The sequence below is a fragment of the Chelonia mydas genome, chromosome 5 (assembly GCF_015237465.2).
Source record: "Chelonia mydas isolate rCheMyd1 chromosome 5, rCheMyd1.pri.v2, whole genome shotgun sequence".
NCBI lineage: Eukaryota > Metazoa > Chordata > Testudines > Cheloniidae > Chelonia > Chelonia mydas.
In genome coordinates this window covers 1,746,281-1,761,393 of record NC_051245.2, presented here as the reverse complement: position 1 = coordinate 1,761,393, position 15,113 = coordinate 1,746,281, and positions in this window count along the sequence as shown.

The window sequence follows — 15,113 nt, the reverse complement described above, 5'->3', positions numbered from 1 at the left end:
GCTGGGCTGTGGGGCAGCGCTCGGGGGGCGGTGGGGGGATCCACAGGGGCCAGGCTGGGTGTGAGCTGGGCTGTGGGGCAGCGCTCGGGGGGCGGTGGGGGGATCCACAGGGGCCAGGCTGGGTGTGAGCTGGGCCTTGGGGCAGCACTTGGGGGGCTGTGGGGGGTGGGGGGATCCCCACGGGCTAGGCTGGGCTGGGTGTGAGCTGTGCTGTGGGGCAATGCTTGGAGGGGGGGGTGGGATCATAGAATCATAGAATCATAGAATATCAGGGTTGGAAGGGACCTCAGGAGGTCATCTAGTCCAGCCCCCTGCTCAAAGCAGGACCGATCCCCATTAAATCATCCCAGCCAGGGCTTTGTCAAGCCTGACCTTAAAAACTTCTAAGGAAGGAGATTCCACCACCTCCCTAGGTAACGCATTCCAGTGTTTCACCACCCTCCTAGTGAAAAAGTTTTTCCTAATATCCAACCTAAGTCTCCCCCACTGCAACTTGAGACCATTACTCCTTGTTCTGTCATCTGGTACCACTGAGAACAGTCTAGAGCCATCCTCTTTGGAACCCCCTTTCAGGTAGTTAAAAGCAGCTATAAAATCCCCCCTCATTCTTCTCTTCCGTAGACTAAACATCCCCAGTTCCCTCAGCATCCCCTCATAACTCATGCGTTCCAGTCCCCTAATCATTTTTGTTGCCCTCCGCTGGACTCTTTCCAATTTTTCCACGTCCTTCTTGTAGTGTGGGACCCAAAACTGGACACAGTACTCCAGATGAGGCCTCACCAGTGTCGAATAGATCCGCAGGGGCCGGGCTGGGTGTGAGCTGGGCTCTGGGGTAGCACTCGGGGGCGGCGGGGGGCAGGCTGTCCGTGGGGCCAGGCAAGCCCCAGGCCCTGTCTGTGCGGCTCGTTGGCCCAGGACAGGAAAGCTGCGAGTCACCAAGGGCAGAGGATGAACTGGGAGGCTTTGCGGAGCCGGTTTTCATTAGAGAGAATCTGGTGCCCAGCTGCAAGACGCCCGGGAGGTGCCCAGTTCCTGTCCCATCACACTAAGAGTCTCTGTTACAGCCTGGCTTCTTCACCACTGGAGAAAGGGAGGCAAAGTCAGGGGTTGGTAACTATAGAAAACAAGTATCAAGGGGTCGCCGTGTTAGTCCGTATCCACAAAAACAACAAGGAGTCCGGTGGCACCTTAAAGACTAACCGATTTATTTGCGCATGAGCTTTCGTGGGTAAAAACCCATAGAGAACGAGACCCTGCAGAAGCATCGCATCTGGTGCCAGGTTTCAGAGTGGCAGCCCTGTTAGTCTGTATCAGCAAAAACAGCAAGGGGTCCTTGTGGCACCTTAGAGACTAAGAAATTGATTTGGGCATAAGCTTTTGTGGGCTAAAACCCACTTCATCAGGGGCATGGAGTGGAACATACCATAGGCAGGTATAAACAGCTCCCATCTTTTCATGTGCTGTTTGTTTATACCTGCTACTGTATTTTCCACTCTATGCATCTGGGGAAGTGGGTTCTAGCCCACAAAAGCTTATGCCCAAATCAATGTGTTAGTCTCTAAGGCCTGGTCTATGCTACGGGGTTAGGTCGAATTTAGCCATGTTAGGTTGATTTAAAAATGACTGCGTCCACACAACCAACCCCATTCCGTCAACCTAAAGGGCTCTTAAAATCGACCTCTGTACTACTCGTCGACGAGGGGAGTAGCGCTAAAATTGACCTTGCTGGGTCGAATTTGGGGTAGTGCAGATGCAAATCAATGGCATTGGCCTCCAGGAGCTATCCCAGAGTGCTCCATTATGACCGCTCTGGACAGCACTTTGAACTCTGATGCAGTAGCCAGGTACACAGGAAAAGCCCTGGGAACTTTTGAATTTCATTTCCTGTTTCCTCAGCGTGACAAACTCAGCAGCACAGGTGACCATGAAGTCATAGAATCATAGAATATCGGGGTTGGAAGGGACCTCAGGAGGTCATCTAGTCCAACCCCCTGCTCAAAGCAGGACCAATCCCCAAATAATCATCCCAGCCAGGGCTTTGTCAAGCCTGACCTTAAAAACTTCTAAGGAAGGAGATTCCACCACCTCCCTAGGTAACGCATTCCAGTGTTTCACCACCCTCCTAGTGAAAAAGTTTTTCCTAATATCCAACCTAGACCTCCCCCACTGCAACTTGAGACCATTACTCCTTGTTCTGTCATCTACCACCACTGAGAACAGTCTAGATCCCTCCTCTTTGGAACCCCCTTTCAGGTAGCTGAAAGCAGCTATCAAATCCCCCCTCATTCTTCTCTTCTGCAGACTAAACAATCCCAGTTCCCTCAGCCTCTCCTCATAAGTCAGGTGCTCCAGCCCCCTAATCATTTTTGTTGCCCTCCGCTGGACTCTTTCCAATTTTTCCACATCCTTCTTGTCGTGTGGGGCCCAAAACTGGACACAGTACTCCAGATGAGGCCTCACCAATGTCGAATAGAGGGGAACAATCACATCCCTCGAGCTGCTGGCAATGCCCCTACTTATACATCCCAAAATGCCATTGGCCTTCTTGGCAACAAGGGCACACTGTTGACTCATATCCAGCTTCTCGTCCACTGTAACCCCTAGGTCCTTTTCTGCAGAACTGCTGCCGAGCCATTCGGTCCCTAGTCTGTAGCGGTGCATGGGGTTCTTCCGTCCTGAGTGCAGGACTCTGCACTTGTCCTTGTTGAACCTCATCAGATTTCTTTTGGCCCAATCTTCTAATTTGTCTAGGGCCCTCTGTATCCTACCCCTACCCTCCAGCATATCTACCTCTCCCCCCAGTTTAGGGTCATCTGCAAACTTGCTGAGGATGCAATCCACACCATCCTCCAGATCATTTATGAAGATATTGAACAAAACTGGCCCCAGGACCAACCCTTGGGGCACTCCACTTGATACCGGCTGCCAACTAGACATGGAGCCATTGATCACTACCCGTTGAGCCCGACAATCTAGCCAGCTTTCTATCCACCTTACAGTCCATTCATCCAGCCCATACTTCTTCAACTTGCTGGCAAGAATATTGTGGGAGACCGTGTCAAAAGCTTTGCTAAAGTCAAGGAACAACACATCCACCGCTTTCCCCTCATCCACAGAGCCAGTTATCTCATCATAGAAGGCAATTAGATTAGTCAGGCATGACTTGCCCTTGGTGAATCCATGCTGACTGTTCCTGATCACTTTCCTCTCCTCGAAGTGCTTCAGAATTGATTCCTTGAGGACCTGCTCCATGATTTTTCCAGGGACTGAGGTGAGGCTGACTGGCCTGTAGTTCCTGGATCCTCCTCCTTCCCTTTTTTAAAGATGGGCACTACATTAGCCTTTTTCCAGTCGTCCGGGACTTCCCCCGTTCGCCACGAGTTTTCAAAGATAATGGCCAATGGCTCTGCAATCACATCCGCCAACTCCTTTAGCACTCTCGGATGCAGCGCATCCGGCCCCATGGACTTGTGCTCGTCCAGTTTTTCTAAATAGTCCCGAACCACTTCTTTCTCCACAGAGGGCTGGTCACCTCTTCCCCATGCTGTGCTGCCCAGTGCAGTAGTCTGGGAGCTGAACTTGTTCGTGAAGACAGAGTCAAAAAAAGCATTGAGTACATTAGCTTTTTCCACATCCTCTGTCACTAGGTTGCCTCCCTCGTTCAGTAAGGGGCCCACACTTTCCTTGACTTTCTTCTTGTTGCTAACATACCTGAAGAAACCCTTCTTGTTACTCTTAACATCTCTTGCTAGCTGCAACTCCAGGTGTGATTTGGCCTTCCTGATTTCACTCCTGCATCCCCGAGCAATATTTTTATACTCCTCCCTGGTCATTTGTCCAATCTTCCACTTCTTGTAAGCTTCTTTTTTGTATTTAAGATCAGCAAGGATTTCACTGTTAAGCCAAGCTGGTCGCCTGCCATATTTACTATTCTTTCTACACATCGGGATGGTTTGTCCCTGTAACCTCAATAAGGATTCTTTAAAATACAGCAAGTCTCCTGGACTCCTTTCCCCCTCATGTTATTCTCCCAGGGGATCTTGCCCATCCGTTCCCTGAGGGAGTCACAGTCTGCTTTTCTGAAGTCCAGGGTCCGTACTCTGTGCTCTCCTTTCTTCCCTGTGTCAGGATCCTGAACTCAACCATCTCATGGTCACTGCCTCCCAGGTTCCCATCCACTTTAGCTTCCCCTACTAATTCTTCCTGGTTTGTGAGCAGCAGATCAAGAAGAGCTCCACCCCTACTTGGTTCCTCTAGCACTTGCACCAGGAAATTGTCCCCTACCCTTTCCAAAAACGTCTTGGATTGTCTGTGCACCGCTGTATTGCTCTCCCAGCAGATATCAGGGTGATTGAAGTCTCCCATGAGAACCAGGGCCTGCGAACTAGTAACTTCCTTGAGTTGCCGGAAGAAAGCCTCATCCACCTCATCCCCCTGGTCCGGTGGTCTATAGCAGACTCCCACCACGACATCACCCTTGTTGCTCACACTTCTAAACTTAATCCAGAGACTCTCAGGTTTTTCTGCAGTTTCATACTTGAGCTCTGAGCAGTCATACTGCTCCCTTACATACAATGCAACTCCCCCACCTTTTCTGCCCTGCCTGTCCTTCCTGAACAGCTTATATCCATCCATGACAGTACTCCAGTCATGTGAGTTATCCCACCAAGTCTCTTTTATTCCAATCACATCATAATTCCTTGACTGTGCCAGGACTTCCAGTTCTCCCTGCTTGTTTCCCAGGCTTCTTGCATTTGTGTATAGGCACTTGAGATAACTCGGTGATCGTCCCTCTTTCTCAGTATGAGGCAGGACCCCTGCCCTCTCGCGTGCTCCTGCTCGTGCTTCCTCCTGGTATCCCACTTCCCCACTTACCTGAGGGCTTTGGTCTCCTTCCCCCGGTGAACCTAGTTTAAAGCCCTCCTCACTAGGTTAGCCAGCCTGCTCACGAAGATGCTCTTCCCTCTCTTCGTTAGGTGGAGCTTGTCTCTGCCTAGCACTCCTCCTTCTTGGAACACCATCCCATGGTCAAAGAATCCAACGCCTTCTCTCCGACACCACCTGCATAGCCATTCGTTGACTTCCACGATTCGACGGTCTCTACCCCGGCCTTTTCCTTCCACAGGGAGGATGGACGAGAAGACCACTTGCGCCTCAAACTTCTTTATCCTTCTTCCCAGAGCCACGTAGTCCGCAGTCATCCGCTCAAGGTCATTCTTGGCAGTATCATTGGTGCCCATGTGGAGAGGCAGGAAGGGGTAGCGATCTGAGGGCTTGATGAGTCTCGGCAGTCTCTCCGTCACATCGTGAATCCTAGCTCCTGGCAAGCAGCAGACTTCTCGGTTTTCCCGGTCAGGGCGGCAGATAGATGACTCAGTCCCCTGAGGAGAGAGTCCCCGACCACCACCACCCGCCTCCTTCTCTTGGGAGCGGTGGTCATGGAACCCCCAACCCTAGGACAGTGCATCTCATGCATTCCAATCGGCGGAGTCTCCTTCTGCTCCCTTCCCTCAGACGTATCATCTAGTCTACTCTCCGCATTAGTACCTGTGGAGAGAACATGAAAACGGTTACTTACCTGTATCTGCGTTGCTGGTACATGGACACTCCCCTTTCTTCTTCTGGAGGTCACATGCTGCCAAATTTCTTCACTGTCCTCCTGTCCCCGATGCGCGGCCTGCTCTGAATCTTCAGACCTTGTGCCCGTAGAAGCATATCCTGACGTCTGTCCAGGAAATCTTCAGTTTCTCTTATGCAACGCAGGGTCGATATCTGTTGTTCCAGACCTTGAACCTTCTCTTCCAATATGGAGACCAGCTTGCACTTTGTACAGACAAAGTCACATCTGTCCTGTGGAAGAAAGACAAACATAGCACATCCAGTGCAGGTCACAACAGCTGAACACCCCCCATCCATATTACCTTCCTTCTACGAGCTTCCTCAGGAGTTGTAGTAACTACTTAGAGAAGCCGGCCAGATGTAAGCCTCAGCAGGCTCTCCCCAGGCGAACTCCCAGGCAAACTCCCTCTGTTAGCCGCTCTGCTGTTCGCAGCTGACTGGCTGACTGGCTTTTATACAGTCAGGCCCACTCAAGGCTCACCAACACAAGTTCTATCCTGGCCCCACCCCACAATCCAGCCTCCTCTCTGGGGCTGGGAGGGCCCTTTCCAGCAGAGAGGATGAGGGGGGCCTCCTAACACTGGATCTCATAAGGCAAAACAAAGCTACAGACCCAGCCGCGTAGCCCCAGGCTCTGAGCCTGCCTCGGTGTGCTAACCCAGAGTGCAGGGATTTGAATGCTTTCCCCCTCCCCCCATGCCTGGATTTTGGTGTCGGTGTCTGTCGAGGGCCCCTAGCGCCCGCAGTGTCTGAGCATTGGCTGGAAAAGCTTTTCTTCTTCCGGTGTGAGTGCCGCTGTGTGCTGAGAATGGTCAGGTAGAGATGGGGCGCGGGGTACACGCAGCCCCGGTGTAGCTCCAGTCGCCAGTGATGTTATATCAGGATCCATTTGGCCTGTTGAGATTGGCTCTTCCCTGCCGGGGCCAGGGCAGGCCTGTTCACGGCAGCGTGTTCAGCATTGTCGCACGGGGACCGTCCCGGGCGATGGGATTCTCGCCCAGCCTACGCGCTCCATCACGGAGCTTCTGCCAGCCGCGTCTCAGTGGTGGGTGGATACAGAGGGCGCAAGGTGCTGGGGGTCTGTGTGAGGGTAAGGCGCTGTGCCCAGCAGATGCAAATCTTTAGCTGGCTCTGTTTGGGAGGCTGCCTATAGGTGTGAAACCGTCATGCCTATGGCTTGGTCAGCAGCACCGTGCTTCTGGCTTTGAACACAGCCTCATCTAGAGTGTGGCAAGTCAGGCTGCGAGTCTCTGTTTCAGGTTTTAATAACCCCCTGTCTATCCCCTGTCCGCTGGGTGGAGCCCCTGGCTGTGTGAGCTGTCAGCTCCCTGCCTTCCTGTACAAAGCCAAGCCCCCTGCCAAAGTCTTAGACTTCAGCTCTAAATGGATCAGGCCCCTCCCCGTGGGATGCAGCTGGAAACTGGATCCTGATCGGACTTGTTCTTAATTTGAAAAGCACGACATGCCCCTGTCGCCCCTTCTTTTCCCCAGGCTGTTTGCCTGCCAGGGTCTGTCTCCGGCCAGCCTGGCCTAGAGGAGGAATCGCTCCCGGTTTCTCTCTGCTGCCAGCCCAGTGAAGCTTGTGCTGCCAGGCTCTGGGCACAGACTTGCAGTGTGAGATGCTGCACACCCTTAGCGCCGTCTGTTATATAACACCATGAACAAGCATTATTTGATCTGATAAGTGCCTCTCAAGCAAAGGCAACACTTCCAGTCCTAGGTGCCAGCCAGTGAGCTCCCACACCCAGCACGTATGAGCAAGTGGCCTGGTTTTCAGCTGTGCTGAGCAACCCCAGGTCCCGTTTCCTTCAGTGGGATCTGTGGCTCTACCTAGGAATTTGTCTGGCTCCCATCGCCATGACATCTGGGCACCTCCCAATTGCTAATACGCTTGTCCTCGAGCATTCCCGTGCCGCAGGGGAATGCTGTCATCCACTGTGCAGACGAGGAAGGAGGCCCCAGGAAGATTGACTTGCCTAGGGTCACACACGGAGTCTGCGGCTGTGCCGGGAATTGAACCCAGGTCTTTCGAGTGGCAGGGCAATGCCCTCCCCACTAGCCGCTCCTGCCAGTGTTCAGCACTTCTGCCAGTCCATTGCCATCCAGGGCCTGGAGTGAGGAGCCGGATTTTAGGCACTTGGGAGAGGGAGAGAGGTGGTGGACCAACAAGAAACGCTCGGAAACAAGAAAATGGCACATAAAGAAAAACGAGTGACTCCGTCGAGTGTAGATGAAAAGGAATATAAAGAAGCAAAGTACCCTACCAGGCAGGCAGCGAGGAAGGCCAGAGGGATCCCCTCAGATGAATTGTATGGTGTGAATGATCCACAGCTGGCTGTCAAAGAGCTCTCGAACTTTGCAGCCGTGAGCGGGGAAGGAAAGGCGGAGGGTTGTGTAGCACCATTTGTTAGTGATGACCGGGAAGCCTGCTCGTAACCCCCGAACAAGTGATGGAGAGGGAGAAACAATACTTTGAGAGGCTCTTACATGAGGCGAATCCCTTCTGGGTGGAGCTGCCCACATGCAATCCCTAAGCCTGACATAACAGAGCGGGAGGTGAGAAGTGATGTCCAGGGAATGAGGAGTGGTAAGGCAGCGGGACCTGAAGTGAAGGCGGACATGCTGAAAGTCTTGGGTGAGAGAGGCGTAAAATAGCTGAGCAGAGTGGCTACAACTGTGTGGTGAGACAAGAATTCCTGACGTCTGGTGTAGTCTTTCCTGGTCCCAACACACAAGAAGGGGAGCCTCCATGAACGTGGAAACTGCCAAGGGATAAAGCTATTGGTGCATGGGATTAAGATACTGGAACACATCTGGGCTGCTAGGATTGGGAGGCAGAACACCACTTTGAACACGAACAGTTCAGGTTCAGGAAAGGACGAAGAACAGCATATGCCAGTTTTGTAGTTCGCCAAGGGATAGAGAAGCACCTACAGCACCAGCAGGATAGGTTCTGGGCTTTCACAGACCTAGAAAAGGACACCGCTAAAGTGGACAGAAGATGCTGAGGAAATATGGAGTGTCTCAGGATCCAATAACTGATGAATGGCCTATATAGAGCCCAATGTTTTGGAATGACAAGGCCCTTTCGAGTGGAAGTTGGACACACTGGGGTCAGCCCTCAATCCACTGCTGTTTATCATATCAATGGGCTATGTCAGCAGGAAGAGCCCCACTGGGAAAGGTGAGAAGCTGCTGTATGCAGATGACAAGCAATAAGGGCATCCTCAAAAGAACTAGAGGAAATAGCGGTATGAGCAGCTAAGCTGGCGTGGAGCAAATGGGCGTGATTAAGACGGGGCCTGTGGGTCCAGTAGATGTGCCACAGGGCAATTGGCCTTATTGGTTAATGGAGTGAGACTAAACCATCCTAACCAGTTCAGGTACCTTGGTGGCCAGGCTACGGAGACAGCGAGCTTTACCCCGAGATGCAGTCCAGGCTGGGGAGTGGTGGAGGAGTGTGGAATAACATCTCATGGGTTGTGTATGACAAGCGTATGCCAATGAGTCTACGTCCAACTGAATAGAACCGTGGTTTTCAACCTGTGCTCTGCAGACTCCTGGGGGCCTCCAGACTATGTCTAAGGGGCCCACGAAAGGTTGTTATTACCATACAACAGGGGGTTTCAACCTGTGGTCCTGGGGTCCACAGACTATCTAAGATTTCCAAAGGGGTCCGTACCTCCATTTGAAATGTTTTAGGGGCCCACAAATGAAAAAAGCTTGAAAACCCCGGTATAAGACAATGGTGTGCCCTGGTGTGTTATATGGTGCAGAAGCAGGTTCAGCGCCTACAGGTGTTTGAGATGCGGTGTCTTTGTGTCATAAGAGGAGTTACACAGAGACGAGAGATCCGAAATGAAAGCATTCAAACCAAGTCAAAGCCCGTGATGTGGCTGACAAAATCCAGGAAGCATGACGTTGCTTTTTCACACCTATGCGTAGGAGGAATGAAGGGGACCTGGTGAAGACAGCATGGCAGGAGGGTGTAGTAGGAAAGAGACCCGAAAGGAAAGCTGAGGAAGCAATGGATGGATTGCTTCAAAGAAGAAGAAAAGTGGGGGGACCTTAGTGCCTCCTCAGAAAGGTGAAGATGGCGGATGTTGACCTTGTAAGGCCTAAGGCCTTTGTCTGCAGCCATATTAGGAGAGCAGCAGCGATTAGCTGAGAAGCAAGAAGTCACATCCTCACATTCCACCTACATTATATTAAAACAATGTAATATCCGGCTGTTACCATGACTGTCCTGTCCTAATGGCACCCAGCATCACCAGATAAAGAAACAGATCTTCAGATGGTTAAAGAAAACTTAGTTTGATAGCATCTGTCTGGCAGGAAATCACTTATCAACAGTTGTGGTTGTGAACTCTTCATTTCTTTATTGTTTTATCTTTATGGTCCACACTTCTCTATTGTTTATCTGTATGGTCTCTGCCTGGTTCTTTGATTGTTTCTGTCTGTTATATAATTAGTTTTGCTAGATGTAAATCAATTAAGGTGGTGGGGTAGGATTGGTTAGAGAATTTTGTTCCACTACGTTAGGATTGGTTAGTAAAATTTTAGTATGATGATTGGTTAAGGTCTAGCTAAACAGAACTCAAGTTTCACTATATAAACTGGGGTCCAAAAGGAAGTTCTTGGGAACCAACTACAGGACACAGCCCCAAAGATCAGAGCTGCCAGAACTCAACACCCTGCCAATGACACCGGGCAGAAACTGGAATCCCCCAGATGACTTGATCCTGACTGGCCAGCAGGAAAAGTTCATCTGCCTTTTTGAGAGTGGGGAGCGTTGTATATTTAGCATATGCATTCTGCTTTGGTGATTGTTAATAAATCCAGGTTAAGTAGGATATTACTGTGTAAGGCTCTTTCACTGGTAAAAGACCCTGGAAACTCACAAAAGATTAAGCCCTGAGTCCACAGGGAATGGATGTTTGCTCAGAGGAGTAGAGCTTGGAGCCCATGGAAGGGTAAAGTTAGGTGCCTTTCGCCTGGAGCCCTAGGAACTGGGAAAGGATGGGGGTGCCTAAATCAAAAGGGTTACGCCTTGAGCCTTAGGAACTAGGTAGAGGTGGGTGCCCTAGAGTGTGCAACCGACAGAGAATTTTGAGCGGGTAACAATCTGATGACCCTGTGATGGATACGGCAATTGCCTGCCTATCTTTGGAAGATCTTATTGAATGAAGTTTTAAGTGTTTGTATTATTGTGGGCCAGGATTGCCTGTGTCCTCTCTGGGGGGAAATGTGATGTGAGCCTGGGAATTCAAAGGACTCTGTTGAAAAGGTGCCAGACAAGAAGAGCTTTGAGACACTAAGTGTGAAGTGATTTCCCTGGGAATCCCAAGGGAGAAGTTGGGGATCAAAAGGGTGTGAGCTGTATGAGGGAACAGGCTGATTTTCCCACTCTGGGCTCTGGTTCTGAATCTGAAGACCATCATTAACTTGTAATCATGGGGAAACCCAGCGGTGGGTTTTCAAGGAGCCCGAGGCTGGAGTTGGGATGACCTCTGGCTAGCTTTCTAGCATGCGGGTAGGTTCTTTTATTCTTTGTCATATGTGTTCCCTGTGGTGCTTTCACTTTCAGAATAAATGTGCTTGCTTAGAAAGAGCGGTGTGGTGACCTGTGAGTGCAGGCCATTATCACAGTGTAGGCAGGGAGCGGTGCAGCCTTTAAACCCTGCTCAGGAGGGAGAGAGACATGGAGGAGGTGAGAAGAGGGTATGAAAAAGAGGGTGACAGCTGAGAAGCTGGGACCCTAGAGTGGGTGCCCTTGGTGGACCACGAGGAGAGAACACAGGGGCAATTGCCCTGATAGATCTGGCCCCAGTGGATGGGATATGGGGGGGAAAGAATAATAATTTTAGACACTTGGACTTGAAAATATTCTCATAAATCTCTCCTAGTTCATCCACTTCACAGATACCAGGAGGTCAGAGCCTCTCCTGGTGTCATTTCATTGTGTGGGTTTACGTCTTGTGGGCACAGACAGGAATCTCTGTTGCAGCCAGCGTTGAGGGTAACTCCCTGAGTTCTGCAGCAGCACCTGTGCTGGCTGTCGTCTTCTCTGCGTACGGGAGATCCCGGCAGGCAGCTTTGTTCTCCGTCCCCGTGGCTTGGCTCTCTCATATGCTGGAGCACTGAGAGGAGAGGAAAGTGATCAGGAACAGTCAGCATGGATTCACCAAGGGCAAGTCATGCCTGACTAATCTAATTGCCTTCTGTGATGAGATAACTGGCTCTGTGGATGAGGGGAAATCAGTGGACGTGTTGTTCCTTGACTTTAGCAAAGCTTTTGACATGGTCTCCTACAGTATTCTTGCCAGCAAGTTAAGGAAGTATGGGCTGGATGAATGCACTATAAGGTGGGTAGAAAGCTGGCTAGATTGTCGGGCTCAATGGGTAGTGATCAATGGCTCCATGTCTAGTTGGCAGCCGGTATCTAGTGGAGTGCCCCAGGGGTCGCTCCTGGGGCCGGTTTTGTTCAATATCTTCATTAATGATCTGGAGGATGGTGTGGATTGCACCCTCAGCAAGTTTGCAGATGACACTAAACTGGGAGGAGAGGTGGATACGCTGGAGGGTAGGGATAGGATACAGAGGGACCTAGACAAATTGGAGGATTGGGCCAAAAGAAATCTGATGAGGTTCAACAAGGACAAGTGCAGAGTCCTGCACTTAGGACGGAAGAATCCCATGCACCGCTACAGACTAGGGACCGAATGGCTCGGCAGCAGTTCTGCGGAAAAGGACCTAGGGGTTACAGTGGACGAGAAGCTGGATATGAGTCAACAGTGTGCCCTTGTTGCCAAGAAGGCCAATGGCATTTTGGGATGTATAAGTAGGGGCATAGCCAGCAGATCGAGGGACGTGATCGTTCCCCTCTATTCAACATTGGTGAGGCCTCATAGAATCATAGAATCATAGAATATCAGGGTTGGAAGGGACCCCAGAAGGTCATCTAGTCCAACCCCCTGCTCAAAGCAGGACCAAGTCTCAGTTAAATCATCCCAGCCAGGGCTTTGTCAAGCCTGACCTTAAAAACCTCTAAGGAAGGAGATTCTACCACCTCCCTAGGTAACGCATTCCAGTGTTTCACCACCCTCTTAGTGAAAAAGTTTTTCCTAATATCCAATCTAAACCTCCCCCATTGCAACTTGAGACCATTACTCCTCGTTCTGTCATCTGCTACCATTGAGAACAGTCTAGAGCCATCCTCTTTGGAACCCCCTTTCAGGTAGTTGAAAGCAGCTATCAAATCCCCCCTCATTCTTCTCTTCTGCAGACTAAACAATCCCAGCTCCCTCAGCCTCTCCTCATAAGTCATGTGCTCTAGACCCCTAATCATTTTTGTTGCCCTTCGCTGGACTCTTTCCAATTTATCCACATCCTTCTTGTAGTGTGGGGCCCAAAACTGGACACAGTACTCCAGATGAGGCCTCACCAGTGTCGAATAGAGGGGAACGATCACGTCCCTCGATCTGCTCGCTATGCCCCTACTTATACATCCCAAAATGCCATTGGCCTTCTTGGCAACAAGGGCACACTGCTGACTCATATCCAGCTTCTCGTCTACTGTCACCCCTAGGTCCTTTTCCGCAGAACTGCTGCCTAGCCATTCGGTCCCTAGTCTGTAGCGGTGCATTGGATTCTTCCATCCTAAGTGCAGGACCCTGCACTTATCCTTATTGAACCTCATCAGATTTCTTTTGGCCCAATCCTCCAATTTGTCTAGGTCCTTCTGTATCCTATCCCTCCCCTCCAGCGTATCTACCACTCCTCCCAGTTTAGTATCATCCGCAAATTTGCTGAGAGTGCAATCCACACCATCCTCCAGATCATTTATGAAGATATTGAACAAAACGGGCCCCAGGACCGACCCCTGGGGCACGCCACTTGACACCGGCTGCCAACTAGACATGGAGCCATTGATCACTACCCGTTGAGCCCGACAATCTAGCCAGCTTTCTACCCACCTTATAGTGCATTCATCCAGCCCATACTTCCTTAACTTGCTGACAAGAATGCTGTGGGAGACCGTGTCAAAAGCTTTGCTAAAGTCAAGAAACAATACATCCACTGCTTTCCCTTCATCCACAGAACCAGTAATCTCATCATAAAAGGCGATTAGATTAGTCAGGCATGACCTTCCCTTGGTGAATCCATGCTGACTGTTCCTGATCACTTTCCTCTCCTCTAAGTGCTTCAGGATTGATTCTTTGAGGACCTGCTCCATGATTTTTCCAGGGACTGAGGTGAGGCTGACTGGCCTGTAGTTCCCAGGATCCTCCTTCTTCCCTTTTTTAAAGATGGGCACTACATTAGCCTTTTTCCAGTCATCCGGGACTTCCCCCGTTCGCCACGAGTTTTCAAAGATAATGGCCAAGGGCTCTGCAATCACAGCCGCCAATTCCTTCAGCACTCTCGGATGCAATTCGTCCGGCCCCATGGACTTGTGCACGTCCAGCTTTTCTAAATAGTCCCTAACCACCTCTATCTCTACAGAGGGCTGGCCATCTCTTCCCCATTTTGTGATGCCCAGCACAGCAGTCTGGGAGCTGACCTTGTTAGTGAAAACAGAGGCAAAAAAAGCATTGAGTACATTAGCTTTTTCCACATCCTCTGTCACTAGGTTGCCTCCCTCATTCAGTAAGGGGCCCACACTTTCCTTGGCTTTCTTCTTGTTGCCAACATACCTGAAGAAACCCTTCTTGTTACTCTTGACATCTCTTGCTAGCTGCAGCTCCAGGTGCGATTTGGCCCTCCTGATATCTTTCCTACATGCCCGAGCAATATTTTTATACTCTTCCCTGGTCATATGTCCAACCTTCCACTTCTTGTAAGCTTCTTTTTTATGTTTAAGATCCGCTAGGATTTCACCATTAAGCCAAGCTGGTCGCCTGCCATATTTACTATTCTTTCGACTCATCGGGATGGTTTGTCCCTGTAACCTCAACAGGGATTCCTTGAAATACAGCCAGCTCTCCTGGACTCCCTTCCCCTTCATGTTAGTCCCCCAGGGGATCCTGGCCATCTGTTCCCTGAGGGAGTCAAAGTCTGCTTTCCTGAAGTCCAGGGTCCGTATCCTGCTGCTTACCTTTCTTCCCTGCGTCAGCATCCTGAACTCAACCAACTCATGGTCACTGCCTCCCAGATTCCCATCCACTTTTGCTTCCCCCACTAATTCTACCCGGTTTGTGAGCAGCAGGTCAAGAAAAGCGCCCCCCCTAGTTGGCTCCCCTAGCACTTGCACCAGGAAATTGTCCCCTACGCTTTCCAAAAACTTCCTGGATTGTCTGTGCACCGCTGTATTGCTCTCCCAGCAGATATCAGGAAAATTAAAGTCACCCATGAGAATCAGGGCATGCGATCTAGTAGCTTCCGTGAGTTGCCGGAAGAAAGCCTCATCCACCTCATCCCCCTGGTCCGGTGGTCTATAGCAGACTCCCACCACGACATCACTCTTGTTGCACACACTTCTAAACTTAATCCAG